We start from the raw sequence: 25,775 nt of genomic DNA on the forward strand, positions 1-25,775 counted from the left end.
ACATAGGCAATTCAATGTGCTTTATTGTAAGGCTTGAAAAGGAATTTAAAGAGACAGCAATTAAAAAGAATAAAGGTCAAGGTGCAATTGTGCTGAAGCTTTACTTTTACTTGGTCAGGTTGCACTTCATGAGCAATAAACTTGTGTACAATGCTTCCTGTGGAAATGGTAATAAAACTATTAACTGTGCACCTCGCTGAGCAGAATCATGAGGAAAATAACACACTGATTTCCATGAAACTTGCAATGCACACTCCCAGTAGGCCAAGGAAGAACCGTCACCTGAATTTTTCAAATTGGCCTCGTGGTTTTTTAACGGGTCACTTACGTTTTGGCCTAGAACTCGTCAATCGCATTTCATACAATAAAATCTTTTCCCCCCTGGATTCCTTTGATCATGATTAGGGATGGGTATCGTTCACCTTTGAATCGATACGATACCTTTTTCTGGGAATCGATACGATACCCTTTTCGATACCATTTTCGATACTTTTTATTTAAGTTTAACTGCTCTACCGCTACTGCGATAGAGCAGAGGTGATGATGATGATCACACAGTGTGGCGGAGCGGAGAGTATAGACGTTGGATCATCATCATAATAAACATTATAGGCTATTGTTGGCTATTTTTCACAGTAACGAGTGTTGCCTACTAAAGCAGTCATTAAACTCTCAGTAGCCCAACTGTTACAGATGCGACCGGCCAGGGGTGCGTTCCAGAGTATCGAAACGAGGTATCGTTCGTTTTTACGTGAACCGATACCCGATAGTATCGACGTCCTGCGATCGATACCATTAAAAGTATCGCAGACGATATCCATCCCTAATCATGATGCAACAGCCGTTTGTGCCAGACTAGATTTTCTGCCATTGCACACATATTATCTCTGGAGCCATGTGATCAAGATGTATCAGTCAGACTTTCCATTCCGATTGGCTATGATCGACTTCCAAAATGTGTGGGCCCTGGGGTAGCCAACCCGGCCTGGCAGAGATCTGCGTTTCGAGGATACATGTTTTCCAGTTGAACATGTTTCTATTTCAATGTAACATCCTTGAACAATCTGGCCTATAATGACACCAGGGTAAATGTTGTTTTTCTCTATAGCTATGGTTTCTGCAGCCAAATCAACATTTTCTGCTACAGCCATAGTGATTGCGCTCAGAGTAGCGGTGAATTGAATTTCAAGTCACCTAACAACTGTCTGGCATCTGTCTTTAACATCTTGGCGCATCACCAAGTCTGCATTTTTCGTCGGGGAAAAAATGCTTTCATCTCACACCCAGTGCCAGATGTAATTAGGTTATAAGACCATGGACAGTTCACTCATTACAACACGACTGGTAAGCCGCTATTAAATTGTGAATTGTCAGGGAGATCTAAGCGTTACACAGCCACAGGCGTGTGTTAATCTAATTGCCATGATACATAGGCATCAAGTACAATACAATTTCATTATGCATGGCTTCCCAACAGCCCCCTCTGTGCTATTGACTTAATTTCATCTGTCAAGCTACATCTAGAATACAACACTCCTGGATCCTATATGTCACAATCTCCCCCATTGTACAAAACATAAAACGTTGCTGTCGGGTGTAAAGATTGCATGCCATTCCAAGCCATTACTTTTCAGGAAATGGAAAAAAGAATCTGCCATCTTCCCATGGATGCAATGTAGTTATCATTTCATAAGCTCTAATTCAGGGGTCTTCAACAGGGGTTCCGGGACCCCTAGGGATGAGTCCTCAGTTATTACACTGGGTCCTCCAAATCTTTGAGCGATAGAAACTTCCTTTTTTCTTTTGTCCATATTCGGAGAACCTTTGCCAAAAATAGCCGATCTACAAGCTCACAACGCCTCGCAGCGTGAGGTGTTGTGAGCTTGTGTGAGCTTGTATAAAATGTTTAAATACGGAGATATGGCGATACACAGGTAACACCTAGGGACGTATTTTCGTCCATGCTAAACCCTAAAACCGTAAACTTCTTTGCCTTTTTTTTTACTATTTTGAAAAACATTTTAAATACTTCAAATAGCCGATCTACATCGACACGTTGTGAGCTTGTAGATCATGTATTTGAAGTATTTAAAATGTGTTTCAAAATAGTAAAAAAAAGGCAAAGAATTAAGTTTAGGGGTTCAGGGTTTAGCTTGGCGAAAATAGGGGCCCTAGCTCCTCCAAATTATCTCTAAATGTTGGTAGCACCTAACCCTAGATAATCTGTAATGAGGGAACACAAGTCCAGTTCATCAAACAGACGCTGGCTGGTGGTTGAATGTCTGTGGTCAAGAATGTTTGTGTGTGCATGCGTGCGTGCGTGCATGCTACGTGCGTGCATGTGCGTGCATGTGCGTGTGGCTGAAAGAGGGCAGGCTTTTTAGACCGTTGATAGCTGCCATCAAACCCACACAGGAGTGTACTTGTGTGAAGTGTGGCCCATGCAGCAGCTGTTGATTGCTTTCTGTGCCAGATTCCTGTGGCAATGAGGAGTGAATGAGGCGGCGCCCTGAGATATGGATGCTGGGCATGCCACTGCATTTTTATGTTTTCAAGGGTTTGGCTACTGTGAAAAATCCCCCTACTCTCTTCTCTCCACTCTCCCACTCCACTCTCTCCTCATCTCATCTCCTCTACTGCCTAATTTCTTTCGCGTTTCCTTTCTATTTTTCTCCCATCTTACCTTGCTCACTTTTCCTTCTGTCCCCTCTCTCTTCCTCGTACCCACACCAGCCCTCTCTCTCTCTCTCTCTCTCTCTCTCTCTCTCTCTCTCTCTCTATTTCTCTCTCTCTCTCCTCTGAGCAGTCTGCTGTCCCCAGGAAGCAAGACGTGATGAATTGATTCCTGTGAAAGAATAATCACCTCCCGCTCTCCCTCTCTCTCTCTCCCGCTCCCTACCTCCCCCCTCTCTCCCTCGCTCCTTCTCCTCTCTCCACCACCTCTCTCAATACCCCCCCCCCCCCTCTCTCTCTCTCTCTCTCTCTCTCTCTCTCTCTCTCTCTCTCTCTCTCTCTTCCTCTCCCTTGCTGTGATGGCAGATGCAAGCGGATGTGTTCCAGTCCCAGTGCCGTAGCCAGAACCCCCTCCTTCTCTCCCCCTTCAAAATGGTATTCACAATTCATAATCACCATCTGTAAATTCCTGTATTTAGTCCTTTGTCTCTGAGTGGTTTTGGAGGCAAACGGCTCTTTTCATCCAGTGTGAATGAAAGAACAGAAGAAAACAAGTGTGTGGACTGACAGATCTGCTGGGCGCCTTGCCCATCTTGACAGCGTGGAGACCATGAAGGTACAGTACACACAGTAGGTGTACTGTAGTACTGTACACCAACAAAACCCAATGGAATCCACATTGTTTTTTTTTACATTTTATACATCACTCTGACCAGGGACATGCTGGGCCCCTGATTCAGCCCGGGAAAAAGAGTTGGAGAGGCCCTCATTGCGCGCTACAGAGAGAGATTTTTACTTTTGTGAAAACAGTTTAATTTTTACTTTTGTGCAAACAGTTTAATTTTTTCCTAATGGCCGGCCGGGAATGAACCGGCCGTTCGGGAGTTGTCCCGCTTTCCCCAATGGCCAGCACGTCCCTGACTCTGCACGAGATGGACAGACAGACAGACAGACAGATGGGGCGATTAGGGCGGCAGTGGCTCAGGAGGCAGAGCGGCCGCTTGGGAATCTGAAGGTTCCCGGTTTGATCTCCCGTTTGAGCTCCCGCTGGTGTAGTGTTAAAGTGCAAGACTCTGATGAGCTGCTTGGTGTCCCGCATGGTTTCCTCCACCATCGGTGTCAATGTAATGCACATTGTAAAGCACTTTGAAGACATGCACTATACTGTATACAGTAAATGTGCCGTTTATCAGATAGACAGACAGATAGACAATATAATTTAGACCAGGGGTCTTCAATGTTTTCAGGCCAAGGACCCCTTAGTTGAGAGAGAGATGAAGCAGGGACCCCCACAACCTTTTTCATAGATTCCATATATTTCCATACATAAATTGTTTGACAGCACAATCATCGTATTTTGGATTCATGTCAATTTGTGTTTTCAGACATTTAACCACTTAAACTGTCAATACTTTATAAACTTCACCTTTCACGCTGTACTTAGTCTGCTCTTTTTCCCCTTCTACACTAGAGCTCTTCGCCGAAAATAGCCGATCTACAAGCTCACAACACCTCGCGCTGTGAGGCGTTGTGAGCTTGTAGATCTGCATTTTTTGGTTACAGTTCTCAGAATATGGACACTAGGGTTCAAGTTGTTAATATAAAAAGGATTGGAAGATTTGGAAGACCCCCTGTAGTAACTCTGAGGACCCCCTAGGGGTCCCGGACCCCTGCTGAAGACCCCTGCACTACTACTGTATACAGTAAATGTGCCGTTTATCAGATAGACAGACAGATAGATACACAATATAATTTAGACAGATAGACAGACTGACCTTTATTGATCCCACGAGGGTCATAGCAGCAGCGCAGTTAAATTAACATTGAGGATTTTACTGCTTGTGTGCGGGTGCTTATTTGCAGAGGAACACGAGAACCAAGGAACCGTGTCCGAGTCACTGCAACCTTGCCTTTCCCCTGCCCACTTTTAATCCCACTTTGGATTCCTACGGACCTTCCTGCCTTAATTCCAATTAGGCCTAGAATCCTTGAATGCTTTAACCAGTGAAAAATAGCAGATATACAAGCTCACAGCACGGCACCGAGTGCCGCGCTGCAAGCTTGTAGATCTGCTATTTTTGAAAAAGTTGTGAAAATGTGTGCAAATCTTTGAATATATGTTTTTTCAAAGCGAACGTTTGTAACTCAAATTTTGCTTCTGGGTGGTCCCTGGAACTAAATATTTAAAGATGGGGGTCCGTGGCCAAATACATATCATTTTGGGGGTCCTTCACATAAAAACGTTTGAGAACCACTGACATAGTAGTCTCTCAAGAACGGCTTTTGTGCGGGTGCTTATATTTGCAGAGGAACACGAGAACCAAAGGAACCGTGTCCGAGTCACTGCAACCTTGCCTTCCCCTGCATGCCCACTTTTAATCCCACTTTGGATTCCTACGGACCTTCGCTGCCTTAATTCCACTTAGACGGAGCGTGCCTCCTCGGTACATTTCCATTTGCCTCTCTTTGGTTACACAGTAAAGTCCTGAGTGTCACTTTGACTCGGAGAGCGTTACTAATGGAACCAAATGGTTCTGTTGCAATGTGCACAACACCCTCAGAGTTAAAGGAACGCTGAGGAGTTTAATGTGTAAGAAGAGCCGACCGTCACTCAGCAGAACATCTGTCGGCCTCAGCTAGGTTGTTGGTCGCCGTTCGCCTCTCGCTGTTAAGATGATCCTGTTATCATGTTCCCATATGGAACATCCTTCTACGCTCGCTCCAGTTGTCTGGGTTTAATGTTTGTTTAATTAATTAATTAATTAATTAATTAATTAATTAATTAATCCAGTCAGTCAGTCAGTCGGTCGCTGCATTTACCTAAACTATAATGTAATACTATTAATGAAACCATCTTCTTGTTTTATTTGGTGTAATTCTGTTTGTGCAGGTGGTTAGGGTTAGTTTTGATTTGGCTGTATGTGTCTCAATGTTAGACTGTGCGCGTGTGTGTGTGTGTGCGTGTGCGTGTGCGTGTGCGTGCGCGTGCGTGTGCGTGTGCGACTGTGCGACTGTGCGTGTGCGACTGTGCGTGCGCGCGCTCGTGTTTTCTTTAGAAAGGTTAAATATTTAATTGAGGCTGAAATTTGACCTTGTAAAGAGATTGAGGTGGAAAAATACATTGTCACCGTTGAATAGAACTTCAGAGAATTCTAATTAATTCTTCTCCATCTCTCTCCCTCCCTCTCTTTCTCTCTCTCTTTCTCTCTCTCCCTCTCTCTCTCTCTCTCTCTCTCTCTCGTGCGCCTTTTCTTTATCGCGCTCGCATGCTCCATCTCTCTCTTCCTCACCCAGCTCAAAAATGAAGCCTTGAGACCAAGTTCAGTCAGTCGTGGACTCGTGGCAGAAACTGTTTGTGTGTGATTGAGTTTCTGTGTGACTGACGGAGCGCATGAGAGAGAGAGAGAGAGAGAGAGAGAGAGAGAGAGAGAGAGAGAGAGAGAGAGAAAGAGAGAGAGAGAGAGAGAGAGACCAAGGACCAAAGGGCCAATGGCCTTCTCCGTTTCATAAAGCACTCGTGCTACTACCGGCTAATCTCATCATTATAATGATGTTAATCATCATTCTAATCAGGTCCCACCAGTTGGTAATCAGAGATGTATGCACTATACGTGCATCGAGCGAGTTCAACACACCCCACACACGCACACGCACACGCACGCACACACACACACACACACACACACACACACACACACACACACACACACACACACACACACACACACACACACACACACACACACACACACACACACACACACACACATTCTGTAACCACTCCCTTTCTCTTTCTCTTTTTTTGCTGGCCAGGTGCTGAGCAAGAGAAAATCGGCAATTTGAAGAAATACGGCGAGAAGCAACGAATCGCACGCAAGGTGAGCAACCAACTTCACACGTTAGCGTGTGTACTGGGGGGCACGCATGCATGAGTGCACATGTTCTCACACAGGAACCAGTGACATACATCGCTTCTCCACATACCGGTAGTTACAGTACGTTAGTTGATTGTTCCAATTGGAGCTCAGTGAATGGAATCCTTTTGCAAGGTCGGCTGCAGACCAATTACACTATCACTGTGCTTAATGTGTCCTGAAGGCCTTTTATATCATGATTCACAGCCACAAGTCTCTCTCTACGTCCGGTGAGGCTAGAGTCTAGACTGCTATTAGATAGGCCTAGAGCCATTTTCTGTCTGTCTTCGTCTCTGGGTACACTCTTTAGCTGAATTATCATTGGAGCTGTTACAGTAAGAGCTTTTCCTATCGTTGGTGGATGTGTACTATCCTGTTTTAATGGTCTTGAAAAACGAACGGTTTTGGATATACAAGCTGGTTTCCACCCGACAGCGACGATATTCAAATCCAGGATGTTTTGATTATTACTGTATCATGTAGTACAAATGCTAACTAAGTAGTTGACTCCTCAGGGACTCTCAATTCCACTTTCTCCAAAATACAAAGACAACACTTTCTTTATAGCATTTTAAAGCTCTCTTATTAAACACAGGCCTATTTTCGTTGTTGTTTGCATTTGGTTACTTATTCTTTCAGTGTTGACTGTCCTTTTTTGGGGGGTTTCCAAGGCAAACTATTTGTTAGACTTTCGAGGAAGCCACTGGATTTCAGTCATTTGAGCATGGTGTGAAAATTAATGAATAACAATTTATTATACGTCATTCAACAAAAAACTAACAAATCCCTGTGTGGTTATATTTTGGCAAATGTTATCGTTTGCATTTTAATGCATTTAAAGTCAGAACTATTTGAAAAGTCTAACTGAATAGTCCCAAATAGTGATTTACGAATGAAATGTAAGCATCCATGACTTCCTAACCTTGCCACGTTTTGTATATTGACTCAAAATGTAAAACAAAATAAGAATTGGGCAAAATGTCCATTGTTGTTTGTGTACAATGTTTGGTTAAAGCGTTGACAATGTATTGACACCGGTATGGTCCTTTATTTCAAGAGTTTGCCACGTTTAAAGTTTGCTTTATGCAAACTTTCTACAGGGGTAGCCTCATTTGGCCTCTGGAACATTACCACTTGTTCAGGTTTGCGTCAAGCGCCTTTGTTGTGGAATGCTACTCTTTGACACACCTCAGGTTTCTTCACTCCCCCTCAAGGGCAGATGAGGGCTCACTCACACACAGCCCAGATTGTGTACGCCTCCATGCTGCTCAGTCTGCCTCGCAGCTCTGTTTGTTATTCATTTGACTTGAGCGTGTCTGCCTGTGTGTCGTTCTTTATATTAGCTGCTGCAACGCACTTGCAAAGGAGAGGGGAGCGTGAGTGAAACAAAGCGATAGTGGAGAGCGGGAGAGTAGGGGGAGAGAGAGAGAGGGGAATTGTGAACGAAATTACACAGAAAAGGAACAAACATTAAATCACCAGAGAGAATCAAGTGTCTCATCCCACATATTTCCTTTCCTATAACCTTTTCCTAATGAGCAGTTATCCAACGCGTTAAATGCACTACACAGCCTACTTCACATACAATATAACCACAAAGACAATGGCCTGTTCAACACAAGCACTAACAATGAATGACTATTTATGTAACTTAGCGAGTGATTTAAGCCATTAGGGCCAGATGAGAGGGAGTGGGGAAAAAAAGCAATTTAGAACATAAAAACAAAAAGGCCGGCGTACAGCAGTTATGTGAAGCAATGAAATTAGCGTGACTATAAATACAAACGCGTACATTTGATTCACAAAACAATTAGTGTTTGCTGTGACCCGTCTGATCTGCTCAGAGAAGCCAAAGCCTATGATGTTGTAGAGACGGGACCAGTTTGAATTTTGTAATAACACTGTCCAGAAATCGCAGGCTCACAGGAGATTAAAACGCCCTGTGATATAGCCTGGAGATAGAAGCAGCCCTGCCTTGAATGTGATATTTTATTTTAATGATAAAAGTATAATATATTCTGATATCTCACACACCGGTGTAGAGAGGCTTGGGCTGACTACAAAATCAAAACAAAAAAATGAGCAAATATTGAATTATGTAGACCTCAGGATCCACATGGGATCTCAGATTTCATGTGGCCAGCCTGTGACATCATCTTTTATGATGTTAGTCAGTCATCTACTGTATGACATATATGACTTATGACTCCAAATTTGTGTGATCTCAGCCCTATTGACTGCCACTATCATTTCCAAAAGTATGAAACATGAAAATCCTAATTATATAAAATATAATATAATCAGTTTAGTATGTGAAATGGAACATGCTGACTCCGTCTGTCTTTTTTGACGCTCTGACATCATGCTCTGACATCACTGTGATGTCAGGGGAACCACTCTAACAGAATGGGTTTGCCGCTCTGACATTACGCTCTGGCTTCACTGTGATGTCACACTAGAACTAGTCAACAGAATATATATGGATGTCCCTGATGTGATCAATATTAAGCCCATATCTAACACGACTTCATATGGAAATGTCCATATATGGAGGACACATTGGCCTCATACCACACTAACAGATTACATTTATGGCCAAGACAGATGGCCAAGACATCCCATATCTGTGTAGCTAGTTCTACAGACAGGGATCTCCATGTATGGGCATAAAAGGGTATAATGTCGATGTCATAGACATCATAGGACTTTGGGCTCTCAAAGCATATCTCCATATACAGTACATGTCATGGATCTCCATATATGGGTACCAGGGGTCTCCATACTGTATATGGGTAACTGGTCCGATATACATAACTGGCCAGATGGCCAAGACATGACGCGAAATCTGTCGCCCTGAGGCGTCTTACTTGGATAATAGTGGAGGTACTTCTGCATACAAATTCTGGCGCTGATCGGCCCAGGAGTTTACAAATTACAACACAGGCAGACTTCAGCAGAGATATGCCATAAAAAATAAACACCTGCTACAGGCTTATGGACATTTTGGACATTGTTATGGCATGGCTCCTAGGAGGCGAGCTCGCTATAAGAGAACGTGTGTGTCGATCTTTCCTAAGCTAATAGCAAGGGACCAATCAGTGGCAAATGTCTGCTTTACCAGTAGGTCAAGGAAGTAGGATCACATTTTGCGATAATTATATATTTTTTATGTGTGAATAATATTTATATTTTCTAATTCATAATTTCAGATCCACCGTCCTGTCAATCCAATGATCTTGCTCATCAATGATCTTGCTGTCATCAATATGATCCACTGGGAAACCACACTATTATTAACATTAATGATTAAACATGTGGGGACGTCCAGTATTGTCACAGGGCCCAGAATTCCCAGTTGTTCCTTGGTAGGCAAGAGAGATGTGAAGAGAAAGAGATGTGGCAATAATCCCTATGGGAATAAATTAAAGCACACATTATTTTCAATTCACTATGAGATTAAAAAAAAGTTGAAAGGCATTTCTCGGTTAGACAGCACGAGTGAACAACCCTCATAGATGGAAATAAATATATTGCAGCACAACAGCATTGCCCTGATTTTCCTGATATTCATAACACATCTTGCTTCAAATAAATACTGTGTACAATATTCTTATAGGTTGAATTGGCCCTAGCTTTTCTAGAGCCTCCAGTGAAGGGTTACAGCTCAGAACTATGCTTCTAGACTGCTGAGAAAAAAATAAAAAAATAAAACAGAGTACCCATCACTCCAGCTCTTGGCTCAACTATACATGGCTCCCTGTGTCTCCCAGAGTTGATTGTAAAGTCCTTCTACTTGTTTATAAAGCTCACAAGAGGTTAGGGCTGGCCTACAGACTCCCTGTTGTGTCATGCACCTTTGAGGGCCAATAACCACTTAAACCCTATACTGAGGGGTGTCACAATGGGGGGTGGGACTGAGTTACAAGGGCCCAAGGTGGAGGGGCCTTAATTATTTTATACTTTAGCTAATGAAAAATAGCAGATATACAAGCTCACAGAGCGACACTTGGTGCTGGGCTGTGAGCTTGTATATCTGCTATAGTCATGAAAATGTGTGCAAATCTTTGAATATACAGTATGTATTTTTTAAGCAAACATTTCTGGGGGGTCCCTGGACTAAAGATTTTGAGATGGGGGTCCGTGGCCAAATACATATCATTTTGGGGGTCCTTCACATGAAAAATAGCAGATCTACAAGCTTGTATATCTGCTATTTTTCAATAGCAGATATACCCGCCCGCAGTGAATCCCGCAGTGAATCCTTGTACCCAAGGCCCAGAATTTGGTGTGACACCCCTGCCTACTTGTTTGACCAGGGTCCCCCAGTGGTCTGACATTCCCAGAATAGGCACAATAGGGTTATTGTGGTTAAAGGCTGTTGTTATAGTAGTATCTGTGACCGACAGTCGACCGCAAGTTTTGCAGTGTGTTGCGCATTGTTGGTGGTAGTCGTCCATTAGCAATGTTGAATATTGAATTGGCACCGTAGGTTGTTGGTGAGTGGGGAGCTCTCTGTTTGACTGTTCAGACAAATCAGAGCACGAGAAGAAGTTAATAGCAAGCCAACGACACATAAAGAGTGCACTTAGACATTATATTGATTTGAGAGTGGCATGAAAATGCTCTGTTTGTTTTTGTAACTCTCAAGCTGTAGCTTTAACTCATAGTAGTCTATGGTTTGCATGTGACCTCATCTTTAATTACCAGCTTATGCATGAAGAAAACAATGTTAAATGCATTGACAAGCCTCTGTACCTCTGTTGTTTGTTGCACACTTTGTATTGTGATTGCTGCTATTCAAAACACGACGTTCACCTATTTTCACAGGTTGTTCGCTTGTCATCATGACATGCCCAGAATAGGCTAATTTTGTTTGCCTGTTTTTCCTTTTAATTTACCAGTGTTGAATCAAAGGTCATTTTGCGCTTGCATATGAAAGGTGCTATACAAATTAAGCGTATTATTTTTTATCACCACTCTGGTCGTACAGCGAGAAAGCTCACATATTATGTGTGGACTTTGCTCAAGTAAAGGGCAGGGAGGAATGGGGAGACGGGTGCAGTTTGCCTTTCTAATTACTCCTCATGGTATCCCAGCCATTGATTGTTGCAAATGCCCATTGATTTTTTTTAGCAGCGCTCTGTGCTGGTGCACAACTTGACTTTTCCGTTTCCGAATGCCAAGAGTCACATGCAGGACCACATGTCTGTGACATCATGTTTGTGTGTGTGTGTGTGTGTGTGTGTGTGTGTGTGTGTGTGTGTGTGTGTGTGTGTGTGTGTGTGTGTGTGTGTGTGTGTGTGTGTGTGTGTGTGTGTGTGTGTGTGTGTGTGTGCGCGTGCGCGTGCGTGCGTGCGTGCGTGCGTGTGGATAGCTAATGAATAGCAAAGCCTAAGCTTTTCCATTGAATTGATCGAGCCATCGATCGTGCCATGAGAAACTGTTTGCTTGCGGCACTTACAGAACTTGTCCATAGATTGGAGACATCTCGCGGCTATTGGCGAAGTGCTCACATTGGATACAATTGCACAAGGTCCCCAACAGATCAAAATGTACAGTTGGAGTTGAACACACGCTTTTATCCAGAGGGAGTGACTGACACATGCTTGGAGAAAGATTGGGGAAAGATTGGAGAAAGTTGCACAAACTCTAGTCAACCAACCAATAGGTTATAGAGTTCAAGTACAGAGTCTTTGTAGTACTTTTGAATACGTACTGTAGGGCACGCACTTTTGAATATGTTACATACTTGACTGTCTTTGGCAGAGAAACAGTCTTCACTCTTCACGGCTGCCCATTCTCCAGGAAAGCAGAAAAACTCACGAAAATATTGCTTTTATCCAAAGTGCGCACAGGAAGACTCTTCACATGCTAGAGCAGCATGTCTGACTTAAATGTCAGAGCTTAAATCAACATGTACATTAAATATGAAATAAATGCATAAATTTAGCTAAGATGGAAGGTTAGAGCCAGGACACCTGGTTAGAGCTAGCATTGCTAACAAAGTCCTCAGTTTATAAACAAACATCGCAAATGTCACTTGTAGTGAAAATGTAGCTTAATTGTCCCTAAGCGATAATGCCTACAGTACATTGTACATCTTGAGGTGTCAATATTGTAAGTGCCCCACAGAAATGATGTGGCTTTTTTACATGACCCAGTGGTAGGGCTGTCACGATATGACATTTTACATGACGATTAATTGTCACTCAAATAATTGGCGATTAACGATTTAATTGTGTTTTTGTCGTTGATAATTACATTTCTGTTTGGCTTTTAGGCTTTGAAGTTGTACATGGTAGATATGACACATAACCTAAATATACAAAGAAATTACTGACATATTTGACAACTTACTACTTAAAAAATAACTTCGATAGTGGAAATAGCTGATCTACAAGCTCACAACGCGTCGCGATGCGATGCGTTGTGAGCTGAAACATTTTGAAACATTTGAAACATTTTCAACATTCACGATTATGACGATTATGAAAAATAATCGCGATTATGTAAAATTATTGCGATTAGACGATTATGTAATAATTGCAGCCCTACCCAGTGGGTTATTCTAGACACAGCTAAAATTCATGCCTCAAATCCCTCCGGGCCCACAAACCTATAAAACATCATGGCGTGTCTATCGATAGTGTAGTGTTTAAGAAATTCTCCTCCGGTTGCCTGTAAGTGATTTCCACCACAGGTTGTCCTTCAATAAAAAAGAAGAAATAAATAAACAAAAGAAAAGTGCAGCACTCTTTGGTGTCCACTAAATGGAATCGGTCTGTCCAGGTTTTATAGAAATGGTCTGGCACTCAGGTGCTTAATGTGTTCTAGGCCATGGACAATAGCCATAAAGATGTCTGATGCTGTGATGCCGTTCATGTCCTTCAAGCATGAACACGCACGCACGCACGCACTCACGCACACTTTTGATTCATTTTATGTGCATTTGGAAGTATGTTTATATACCGTACACGTGTTATTATATATATTTTTCCCACTCTACACATACTGTGTACACTACAGCATACCAGTTACTTACCAAGTCCTCCAGTCAAAACACATTTGACTCATGAATGAGATTCCCAAGGTTGATATCAATAAACGATCCTCATGGGTCACACAAAGCTTCCTGTTGAAAGAGAGCTGCTTCTTAAGAGACACATTCATATTCCACTGCGCTTGTCTGTGTTTGCCATCCATTCAACTTCATTATGCTTGCCCAAGCAAGCAAACCTCCCCGCATCACGCTGCCTTTATTTCTCTTAGATGGTGAGATCCATGCATTTATGAGTTCTTGGGTCAGTTTGGGTGAGGGCTTTGCCTGCTCTTTATTGTGGTATTTGACTTTATTGGCTCTGCAAACTACCTTATGTACTTCAACACTTAAAGCTATATACTTTGTTGACTGAGGTACTGGGGTCCTTAGGGATGGGACGATATGAAAATGTCATATCACGATTATTGTGACAAAATTAATCGCGATTTACAATGTTATCGCGATAATCAAAATCCATTATCCTGGGACGGAACATTGCCAAAAAATTGCCAATGTACAAGCTTGTAGCTTGTGAGCTTGTAGATCGTCTATTTTTTTGGAAAAGACATTTGATAGAGAGTGAAAAATGACTGTATCAAGTATGCATTATTATAAGTACCTTTTACCAATTATACAGGGTTTAAGTGGTACCGGATATGCAGCTCGGCAAATAAAAGGTGAATTGATCCCAGTGCATGACGGAGGACGATATCACGATAAATTAAATCTCCACGATACGATTATCGTGAGTGTGTCCCATCCCTACTTGGTCCCCTCCTTTTTTTCCCGTCTGCACCAAAATCTCTTTACATTTAGCTGAAAATAGCTGCGGAACTGTAAGCTCGCAATGTGTGGTATTGTGAGCATAAAACACATTTTATTTATGACGTGCCCAGAACAGGGATGCTATGGGTTCATGTGGTTAATAGGAATTCTCATGTCATTGTCCCTTACAGTTGTTTCTGCAGAGGGCTTTGAATAATGCAACGCCGACAATGTCTAATATTTGTACACAAGTTGAGTACTGTACTGTATATCTGCCTGGTCTGCAGAGAAACTGAGTGTGTGTGTGTGTGTGTGCGTGCGTGCGTGCGTGCGTGCGTGCGTGCGTGCGTGCGCGTGCGTGCGCGCGGCTGTGTGGGCGGGCAGGCGGGACTTTATTGAAGTGATCAATTACAGAGTCATGTTATTACAAAATAAACATACAATTAAAAAGTAAGTAAAACAGATCACTATAATTGCTAAATCAATCAGGGAAGCGCACATGCAGGCAGTTTAAGTCTTCAAGGCGGGTAGCGATAACGTAGATATGTCTTCCGATGCCTTCTGTGTTTGTTTTGATTCTTGGATTAAATCAAAACACGACAACCTGAATCATTGATGTGATACTGAAGAACTTTTAGTGAAAGATTCATGACAGTAAACAACTGGGAGTTTCATTAAGTGTTATTCTAGGACGTTGCCTGTTTTGATGGCGTGAATAAACAACACTAAACATTTATTTAGGAGGTAATCAAAAAGTAAAAAGATGTAATCAGGCTAACTTATTTCTAAGTAATAAAAATGATTATCTTCCATCCATCTTCAACCTCTTATCCAGAGTTGGGTCGTGGGGGCAACAGTTCCAGAAGAGAGCTCCAGATTTCCCTTTCCCGAGAAACATTAGCCATTAGCCTCTTCCTCCAGGCCAGTGTGGAGATGTAATCCTTCATCTGGTCCTTGGTCTGCCAGGGGGTCTCCTCCCAGTGGGACGTGCAGGGAGGGCCGCCCTAGGGAGATGCCCGAACCACCTAAGCTGGCTCCTTTCCAAGTGGATCTTACCAGGGGCGTCAATTGGGTATGGCAGGGGTATGCAGCTGCCATACCCTGGGTCCAGGGGGGAACATAAATGACTGTCTCTTTGTCTATCTGTTCTGGTTATTATGTTGTTAAATTATAGTAAAATAACTACAAATGCAAAATTTTACAAAATGGTCACTTTAACAATTTTATAATGATATTCTCTAGTCTACACTCTCGTGCGCGTGCAAGACACCAGTCATGTTGCCATACCTTAGCTTTTTCTGAACTGACGCCACTGGATCACCTGTTACAATTATAAGAGGGTACTGTTAATCATAGGCACAGAAAGACAGAGAGGGGCGTGGGGAGGGAGAGTAAAATGGAAAGAGAAGAAAGAGTGAGAGACGGAAGCAGTGAGTGAGGGAGAGAAAGATTATAGTAACAGAAACAAGAGTCTTGAAGACGGGCCACCAGACGGACAAGGCAGCAATACAAAAGAGGAAGACAGATAGAGGTTCTTATTAAAGCTGAGCGGGCCAGACAGAACAACATCATCATACGGCATTCCAAAGGATATCTAATGTGATTTGCTTGTGTAATGAGACAGGCAGCCATTTGTAATTTTCACCGTTTGTTCGCCGCCCCTTGCTTGTCATGCTTTGCTGCGTTGTGTACCTACATCCCGGCCTGATTACCACAGGGCTTTATTTTTAGTGGTCTGGGAATGACTGTGGACAGACTGTGATGAATGGGACTGTTTTTGCACAGTGACAGCAACAGTGGTGGTTGTGGGATTGACTGCAGCGTTGGCAATAATGTTGTCACCGGGACACACACACAGAAAGATGGGGAATTGGCTCGCTCTAACTTTTAGGGTTAATCTAGTTTATGGGCTATGACAGGGTGCTGAGCTGGCGAAGTGTTTCTGGCATAAAATTACAGTTTGTTTTTAGCATTTAGCATAGGTTTAACTCTTGTATTTAGTAATACAGTATACTGTAGGTGTAGTAGTATAGTATGGGTGATGTGAGTACAACGTCCCTAAGGCTTGTTTCACATTCTTTAGTAGTTAACTAGGTGTGTGTGTGTGTGTGTGTGCGTGCGTGCGTGCGTGCGTGCGTGCGTGCGTGTACAGCAAAGTGATGTAAAAAACACATTTACCAAAGATGACTTCCAATAGTACAAAAGTACAGCTTACAGCCAATTACAGTAGTTGTAATATCCCTGTCTTTCAGTGTGTGCTTGCACACTGTACTGTACATGCATGTGTCTGCGCACGTTTGCTTGTGTTTGTTCCTATGTGTGTGGGTGTGTGTGTGTGCCTAGCTTTGTTTCAGTCAGTTTGGTGTGGTACGTTAGTGGGACTGAGTGCAGAGTTGACTTTAGTCGATAGCACAGAAAGACAGAGCGAGAGAGCGAGAGGGTCACCATATTGAGGTTATTGGGATATACGCTCACAGATCGATAGTGGAAGTTCAATGTACCCCATGTGTACCCATGCCCTTTTCACACTGCACAGCTCTGGCCTTTGCAAACTGTGGAGGCTGACCCACATGACTTCTGTGCTGGAGAAATCCTCCTCTCATTGCTGTGAGTTCTTTCAGGATCAAGAATGTTCATTGTGCAGTTGATGAAAAGATCCTAGTAGAGCCTGACCAATGCCAGGTTTTTGGGTCCAATGCCGATCCCTAATTTGATCATAGACCACAGATAAAAATAAATAGAATCTTCATTGTCATTATTCTGTAATATGTTGTTCCAATAATTTGCTACATTGACTGGAAGCAATATCTATGAGACCCCTGTTTTGTAGAAACGGGTTAAGGGGCACTTAGCGCTGTGTGTGTGTGTGTGTGTGTGTGTGTGTGTGTGTGTGTGTGTGTGTGTGTGTGTGTGTGTGTGTGTGTGTGTGTGTGTGTGTGTGTGTGTGTGTGTGTGTGTGTGTGTGTGTGTGTGTGTGTGTGTGTGTGTGTACGAGGAATTTCATTGTAATGGAATAAAATCCTCTAGACCGTAATTTCTCTGACAAGCTGCAGACAGCAGAGATTGTGCTCCTCGTTGACACCAAAATGTCATTGATGCTTTGCAAACGGTACATCCCGACTGCACCTCCCGTCCAAAAAGACAGCAAGTCCCCAAAAACACACAGGCGAGACAAAACTCATCACTTCACCTCGGGAAATATTCTGTTTATTCGTCCCCTGTGCACCTCACACCAGTGCGCCTGCCTGGCCCAGAACAGGGCTCTGAGGCTCCCAAGTGTACGTTGACAGTAATTGTGCTAGTGTACAGGGTACAGTGAAGGCAGCAAGCCTGCAATACTCCACTGGTTTCACTTAGGTCTAGAATTATTGAATGCTTTAACCAGTGAAAAATAGCAGATATACAAGCTCACAGCGCGGCACCGAGTGCCGCGCTGCGAGCTTGTAGATCTGCTATTTTTGAAAAAGTCGTGAAAATTTGTGCAAATCTTTGAATATGTATTTTCAAAGCGCACGTTTGTAACTCAAATTTTGCTTCTGGGTGGTCCCTGGAACTAGATATTTTGAGATGGGGGTCCGTGGCCAAATAAATATCATTTTGGGGGTCCTTCGCATGAAAAGGTTTGAGAACCATTGACATAGTAGTCTCTCAAGAACAGACTAACTGAGCTCCAGTTAAGTGAAAAGGACCTTTTCTTTGACGATGGCTAGCCAGATTGCTGACATCGAAACGTAGTTTTTTCAAAAAACCCTTAGAAGGATTCAAAAGACACTTATAGAATCGGGTAAAAATTCTAATTTTCACGATTTTTCAAAAATAGCAGATCTACAAGCTTGCAGCGTGAGCTTGTATATCTGCTGTTTTTCAATAGTTAAAGCATAACATAATGATACACAATAATGTGTACCCGTTCTACAGTAAATGGGTTTAAAGCCTCGACCAATAAGGCAGGGGAATTATTCAGGTGGGTGTCAAGACCACAGTTCTCCTCTCCTCTACAAACACGCCCAGCAACACTAGCCAATGCCAGAGAGCCAGAGGTGAAGCACATGGCGGGCCTGCATGTGGTACGTCTCAGTGACATCTTCACACGGCACATATCATTTCAGGCGCCTTTGTGACTATCAAGGAAATTGCACACTGCAGCTTTGTAAAGTCGTACAAACAGCAATCTGTAGTTCAGAGTGAGTCAGTGGCAGGCACGTGCACACATAGACATCAAAGGGGGCTTGAGCCCCTGCCCTTTTATCCATCTGTAAAAGGTGAGCCTCTCCACAACCATGAATGCCCCCTTTCCATGCCATACCTGAAGGCAGCATTCAAGAGCATTGCCTTGTCCAAACTCTCCTGAACTCGAATGCAGCATCTTATGTTGCAAGAATTGCCCTCTCTGTGTAGAAATCATGGACAATACTGGAGATACGCCGTATCTCCAGTATTGACTTGATTATGCTTAGTTCAGAGTGGTATCACTCACCGAAAATAGCCGCTCCGACGCGTTGTGAGCTTGGAGGTCTGCTATTTTCGATATTTCCACCAGAAGACCCTTTTAGAAATTTCAGCCCCTGCCTCTCTAACATTCTCTGCACGTCCCTGCCTGGTCAGTGGCAAATGCCACCCTGCGCGCTCCCCCAAAGGGGCAGAGCAGCAGTGCAGCTGTAAGTCATCGCATGCAGTGAAACGCAACACGGTGCCCAACTCCCATCACCATTAGTTACAACCTCAAAGGCACCACCTTGAGGTACTTTATCAACTCCTAATTTCACAGCCACTTTCACGCTCACTAATTCATCCCTCTCCACTTCAAACCACCGGCATGAAGATCTTTCTCTCTTTCACTTCGACTCTCCGTCTTCTCTGTTGCCTTTGTTCTCCCATTATCTCTCCTGCTCCCTCTGGCCGCGCACCCCAACGCCGCCCCACCGCCCTCCCCCACCCCCCGCTCTTCTGGTTCCCTGCCTCCACTTTTCTTCATCTTCTCTCTCTTCTTCTTCTTCCTCCGAGAAGGCAAAGTCGAACGGGCCAATAGCGTTTAATTGCTGTGGTTTTTATGTGGTCTGCTGAGAAGTAATAGGCACTCAGCACTTCTGTCCGCAAGACAGATAGTGTCTGTGCTTTGCTTGTCAGGGAGGTGGCTGCGTGGGGGCGCGCTCAGCGGCTTCAGGAATTGCAGGTATAAAAGACAAAGGTTCGGGTTTCTGGGGGAGCGGTTGGGCAGTCAAGAATAGTTTCCATTTTCTCATTTGGAACAAGTCACTGTTTCAGTTAGTCTTAATTCGTTTTTAATCGGGTTTAGTTTGTATTTCTTGAAATGCCTCAGTTTTACTTTATTTTTATTCGTTTTAGTGTTAGCTTTTTGAGCGGTGGTAAAATCGCTCCATAGCATGGCCGTGTGTGTGTGTCTGTAGCCTGAGGTGTATGTAGCCTAAGTGTGTATCCGTGTATGTATGTGTGTCTGTAGCCTGACCTCACAGACTTTGGACACACAGTCAAGGAGAAGCCACTTGTTCGAAGCACCCATTCCCCAGGCCAGTATACAATAGCTGTTGCTGTTGTTAATGGCTGGTTCATGGTCGGAGCACGTTGTGGGGGGCTCGCTCCACCGCCCTGCTGTATTTGAGCCAAAGGCACCATTATGTTTAAGCTTAATTTATTCATGCCACCTCCTGGAAAGGAACTACTGTCACAATTCTGCTTCAACTAGCTTCCTTTTCCAGATTTTTTGTTATTATCAAACATGTTTTGCAGAAAACAATATATAGTGGAGTGACAAAGCCCCAGAAGATATTAAAAACAGAACAAAAGCCAACATTTGCATTGTTCTTTTAAGGTTTTGAGTCCCATACTCTAAATGTGATGGAGGACAGATATACCTCTGAGAGACACACAGTACAGAGAAAGAATAGAACTGCCTTTTCAGGCAGCGAACCCCAAAATAATCATATTTTTGGGGACTTTTTTGTATTAATGACGCTCTGCTCTCCAACAGTTATGGAAAGATGGCTCTGTGCTCAGAGCCACATTTTTAAAGTTGGTATTATGTCCATTTGTAGGAATTGCTGTGCTGAGTTGGCAAGGAGGCCCATAAGCAATATTAAAAATGGGTAATAAAGCAGGATGCTTTTCATTGAAAGCCAATATTGTTTTTATGTACAGTGTGGTTACAGAAATCCAACACACATGGACACACACGCACGGACCCGCGCACGCACGCACGCACGCAGGCACACACGCACGCACGCACGCACACACAGCGGCTGAGAAATTTTTGAACTGAAATTAAGTATGGATCACATCGAGTTGTTATTACTTTGGAAGTGAACCATGTCAAAGTTTCATTCCAGAGTTTAATTGCGCTCCATGCGATTGCATTTTTGTTAGTCCCACTACATGATAATGCAAATTCAAACTCTTAAGCCCATGAAAAACCAATTACTTGCTTTACTGCTTAACAGCCAGGAAGCTCTCATTATAATGGCCTATCTATTAAGACTTTCCACACAAAAAAAAGTTTTTTCTTTTCTTCCTAAATGGCCAGATTTTCGGTAGTGTCCAGGTGGCACAGGGGTAACGTGCCAGCCCCCTATGGTGGGGTTCAATTACTCTGCTGCTGCCTCCGGCTTGGCCCGAGCGTTCCAGTGAACACCGTTGGTTGTGTTCGCAGTATGTGGGAAGCCGGCGGGAGAGGAGAGGGAGCAGGGGTGTCGCACTAAATTCTGGGCCCTGGGTACTAAGGATTCACTGCGTTATTTTGTGCTTTAAATATTGAAAAATAGCGGATATACAAGCTCACAGCGCGGCACCGAGTGCCGCGCTGCAAGCTTTTAGATCTGCTATTTTTTTGTTTCTATTGTTTCTATGTCAGTGGTGCTCACACTTTTTCATGTGAAGGACCCCCAAAATTATATGTATTTGGCCACGGATATTTAGTTCCAGGGACCCCCCAGAAGCAGAATTTGAGTTACAAATGTTCGCTTAAAAAATACATATATTCAAAGATTTGCACACATTTTCACGACTTTTCAAAAAATACAGATCTACAAGCTCGCAGCGCGGCACTCAAAATGAAGGCCCCTCCACGTTGGGCCCTAGTAACTTAGTCCCACTCCCCCCCCCCCCCCCCCCCCCCCCCCCCCCCCCTGTGACGCCCCTGAGAGGGAGTTCTCTGTCACTGCACTGGTGAATCCTACAAGTTGGTCGGGACGGCTGTTCAGCAGGAAGCACAAGTGGGAGGATCGCTGGAGGATGGCGACTCCATGTGTAGCACAGGAGACATGTGGTTGTCTACAGCCTCCCCAGACCCAACAGAAGGTGTTGGCGCTTGGCAGTGACAGGAGGCTATACAAACAATTAAGGGAAGGGGTGAAGGGTAACAAGTTCTAACAACTAAATTGGGGAGAAAATTAGAAAAGATCAATAACTGTGACAGTGATTACAGAGCTTGTTTGCCAAGCTTGTTCAAGGGGAAATTGACACCAAGTCCAACCATGTCAATTTGTCAACATTGACAGACCCCTTATGCACATACTGCAGTGAAACAAACACACCTCAAAAGGATAACATAGTTTTGCTATCTTCAGTTGCAACCAGAGTTCATGCATTGCTACTGACAGCTCCCAGTTCTTACTGCACATCTTACCAAGTCGCGCTACTCATACGTTGAGTTGGCGTGGCCCCGAATTGAACCCATACCATGCAAAGGCGAGCACTCTACTGACTGAGCTACCCATGCTGAGCGACTGTAGGCCATAGCTATGGGTTTGTTTGGCTGTTTAGACTAGGGGTTCTCAAACCTTTTTAGGCTGTGACCCGCCAATATAAACATATTTGAACTGGGGACCCCCACCCTGACAAGCACTTGGAATTGTAGGTAATGTGCAGATGAATATTGTGAAAATAGCCGATCTACATGTAGATCGGCTATTTTCCCAACCCCAAGTTTGAGAACCACAGGTTTAGACTATTGAAATAGCAAAGTAATGTTTCAATTTGTGAAAGACACATTCAATGACTGCCTATTTCTCACCTCAAATGTTTAGGTGGAATAAGCTTATGAACAGGCTACCATGTTGTTGTTTTCCTCGTAGTAGTTACTCGTGCTGTAGGCTTAGAGAGTTCAATTATTCTGTTTTCACCTCACATCAGCATTTTATTCAGATGATTACACCAAGATGTAAACCGAAAAGGAAGATAAACAGAGGTTAATTTAAGGGACAGATTCAAATAAATGTAATTATGACCTACAATATTTATAGCAACTTACCTGAGAATGATGTCCTCTTAGTAATAATAGTACGCTATGTGTCTTAATCTTCCAATGTGACAAATTTAATTTCCATTCTCACCTAATCACTTATGGTAATTACCATTGCCAAATAATCCGACAATAACAGCTAACTTAATGTGATATAATTACACTAAGTAGTGGCAATTAATTAGATCAATCATTTTCTAAAGAAGTTGCTTTGAGTAACACAACACACATGGCCTCATTTGCAGAGAATCATAAGGGCTGTTGCTCTTAACTATACAGTACAGTACACTGTATCCATTGGTGGAAAGTAATTTACGTAAGTACTGTACTTAAGTAAAACATTTTCTTATGTACTTTCTTTAGTATTTCCAATTTCCAATACTTTCACTTCTACTCCACCAGACCACCACATCACATTACTAGTTACTTTGTAGATTTTGATTATTATTACAAAACACTTCACCCCAACAGTATATAGATTTCGTCCATTTGAAAATAGCCGATCTATACAAGCTCACAATGCGTCATGATGCGACGAATTGTGAGCTCTGCTATTTTCAAAAGATTTTCATACATTTGAAAACTTAAAATGGGACATTCAGCATTAAGTACTTTTACTTTGGGTACTTTAAGTACAATTTTATGTTAATACCTTTGTACTTTTACTCAAGTAAATTTTGAATTTCAGACTTTTACGTTTGACAAATTTGCCAATCAATCCTCCAGTTCTAGGCAACACAGAAGGGGGGACTTTTTTTCTTATTTCCACACAACAACTCTAAGGTATATTAATGACATATAGTTCAAAGTTGAAAATGAGTGGTATTCCCCTTTAAGTAAAAAATATTAGGACTAAAAATATTAGGACTGCAAGTCTAAATAGCCAAGTACAATATTTATTTAACCACTTTAAACCTGCATGGCATCCCAATATCGGGCATGATATCAGGCAAACATAATGATATACATAAATAAATACATTTTAACCATTGTAAGCTATTTTCTAAATAGCCTACTTTGTAACAGATCGTCGTGGACTCACTCTTGTGCACAAACACAAAACTGGAGCAGGGGTGGAGTGTCATAGGCGTGCGTCTGGGGGTTTAGTGGTGTCTAAGTTTCTAAATAATCTCACATTTCTTGTGATTAAGTGGTTAACATAATTAGCTATTGGGATGTGGACACACGCCAGTCAGTTGGCCTAAATTGAAACTCACATCACAATGTTTTATGATAATGGAAGAATAACATGGAAGCTCACAAAGGAAGCACACCTCCTGAAATAGAATAATGTATTCCCTTTTTTTCTTTGACGTCGGGATGATGGATGAGAATAACAGGAGTTGTGAGATTCCCCGGCCTCTGAGTCAGGAACAGGGGCGTCACAAGGGGGGGAAGTGGGACTTACTTACTAGGGCCCAAAATAATTAAGGCCCCTTAATTATTTTATACTTTAGCTATTGAAAAATAGCAGATATACAAGCTCACAGTGTGGCGCTCTTGTAGATCTGCTATTTTAGAAGAGTCATGAAAATGTGTGCAAATCTTTGAATATAGTATGGGTTTTTTTAAGCGAACATTTGTAAATTTTGCTTCTGGGGGGTCCATGGAACTCAATATTTTGAGATGGGGGTCCGTGGCCAAATACATATCATTTTGGGGGTCCTTCACATGAAAAAGTTTGAGCACCACTGACATAGAAACATACCTGTAGGGTTTTCAAAAAAACCTTAGAAGGATTTGAAATATTCAAAGACTTGCACAAATTTTCACGATTAAAAAAAAATAGCAGATCTACAAGCTTGCAGCGCGGCACTCGGTGCCGCGCTGTGAGCTTGTATATCTGCTATTTTTCAATAGTTAAAACACAAAGTAACGCGTAATAATGCGTTCCCAGTCTAAATGAGTTAAACCCCCTTGTCCCCCCTATGAAGAACCCGCAGTGAATCCTTGTACCCAGGGCCCAGAGTTAGGTGCGACACCCCTGGTCAGGAACCTCACACATAAAACAGTGTCATCTCATTCTTGTGTGCTTTTACATTTTTCATGTTTTAATATATAGATTTTCCCCCCCTTTTATTTTCCTTCTCCCACCAGATAATGATAGAATGTGTGCACAGTCAGCAGAAATCTCTGGAAGAGACATTGACACAATCATTAGAATGCAGTGAATGGGAGAATAACGTTAGAATTGATCACCGTGCGATGTGAGAATATACGGCTGGTTTTGAAAGAGACTTTCATTGCCTGATTCATAAATCAATGGTCTCGATGTAACAAATTATCTCACATCAAGATGTATGCTCACAGATACTCTATCTCTCACAGCGTTGTGTGTGCATGTGTGTGTGTGTGTGTGTGTGTGTGTGTGTGTGTGTGTGTGTGTGTGTGTGTGTGTGTGTGTGTGTGTGTGTGTGTGTGTGTGTGTGTGTGTGTGTGTGTGTGTGTGTGTGTGTGTGTGTGTGTGCGTGCGTGCGTGCGTGCGTGCGTGCACGTATTGTTCATGTAGCAGCACATATATTGAAAAGCACTAAGGCTGAATCCTCCTGTCATAACAAAGCAAAGCAAAGGAATCAATAGAGAAACAGTGTTGATCTCTTGTCTCTGTTATCCCTGAAGCAAGATGACAACAATAGATAGAAAAGGAAAAACAAAGAGAGTAACAGAAACAGGTAGGTCGGTAGGTCGGTAGGTCGGTCGGTAGATAGATAGATAGATAGATAGATAGATAGATAGATAGATAGATAGTGTACACATATTCTTATATGCATTCATTGTCTTTCTATGTCTGTCTGTCTGTAGTACAATACATGCAATAAAATACATGACAATTAATCCACGTGAATCTCGTTGCAACTGATAATGAAACATTCTGTTCATTACGTGACACGTTTTGACAACCTTGTTTTACAGTGCACAATCATGTTCATTGAATCTGATATTATTAGGTCACTGTGAAATCTGATTTAATCATAGGAGCTGGTGGCCAGTTCAATCTGTTTATTATAACAATATGGAACAACAGGCACGTGCACACATAGACATCAAAGGGGGCTTGAGCCCCTGCCCTTCTATCCATCTGTAAAAAAAGTGCCCTCGTTCTCCAGACCATGCATGCAGTTTTTTACTA

The 25,775-nt window shown here is 42.8% G+C and overlaps 1 protein-coding gene across 1 annotated transcript in view; it reads left to right on the forward strand.

Annotated features, from left to right (window-relative positions):
- Positions 1-25,775, forward strand: part of tnr (tenascin R (restrictin, janusin)) — a gene marked incomplete at both ends in the record, with an annotated part of 284,483 nt that overhangs the window by 61,549 nt on the left and 197,159 nt on the right. The window lies entirely within an intron of this gene.

Source organism: Nannobrachium achirus, assembly GCF_963921795.1.
Source record: "Nannobrachium achirus genome assembly, chromosome: 5".
NCBI classification, from domain to species: Eukaryota; Metazoa; Chordata; class Actinopteri; order Myctophiformes; family Myctophidae; genus Nannobrachium; species Nannobrachium achirus.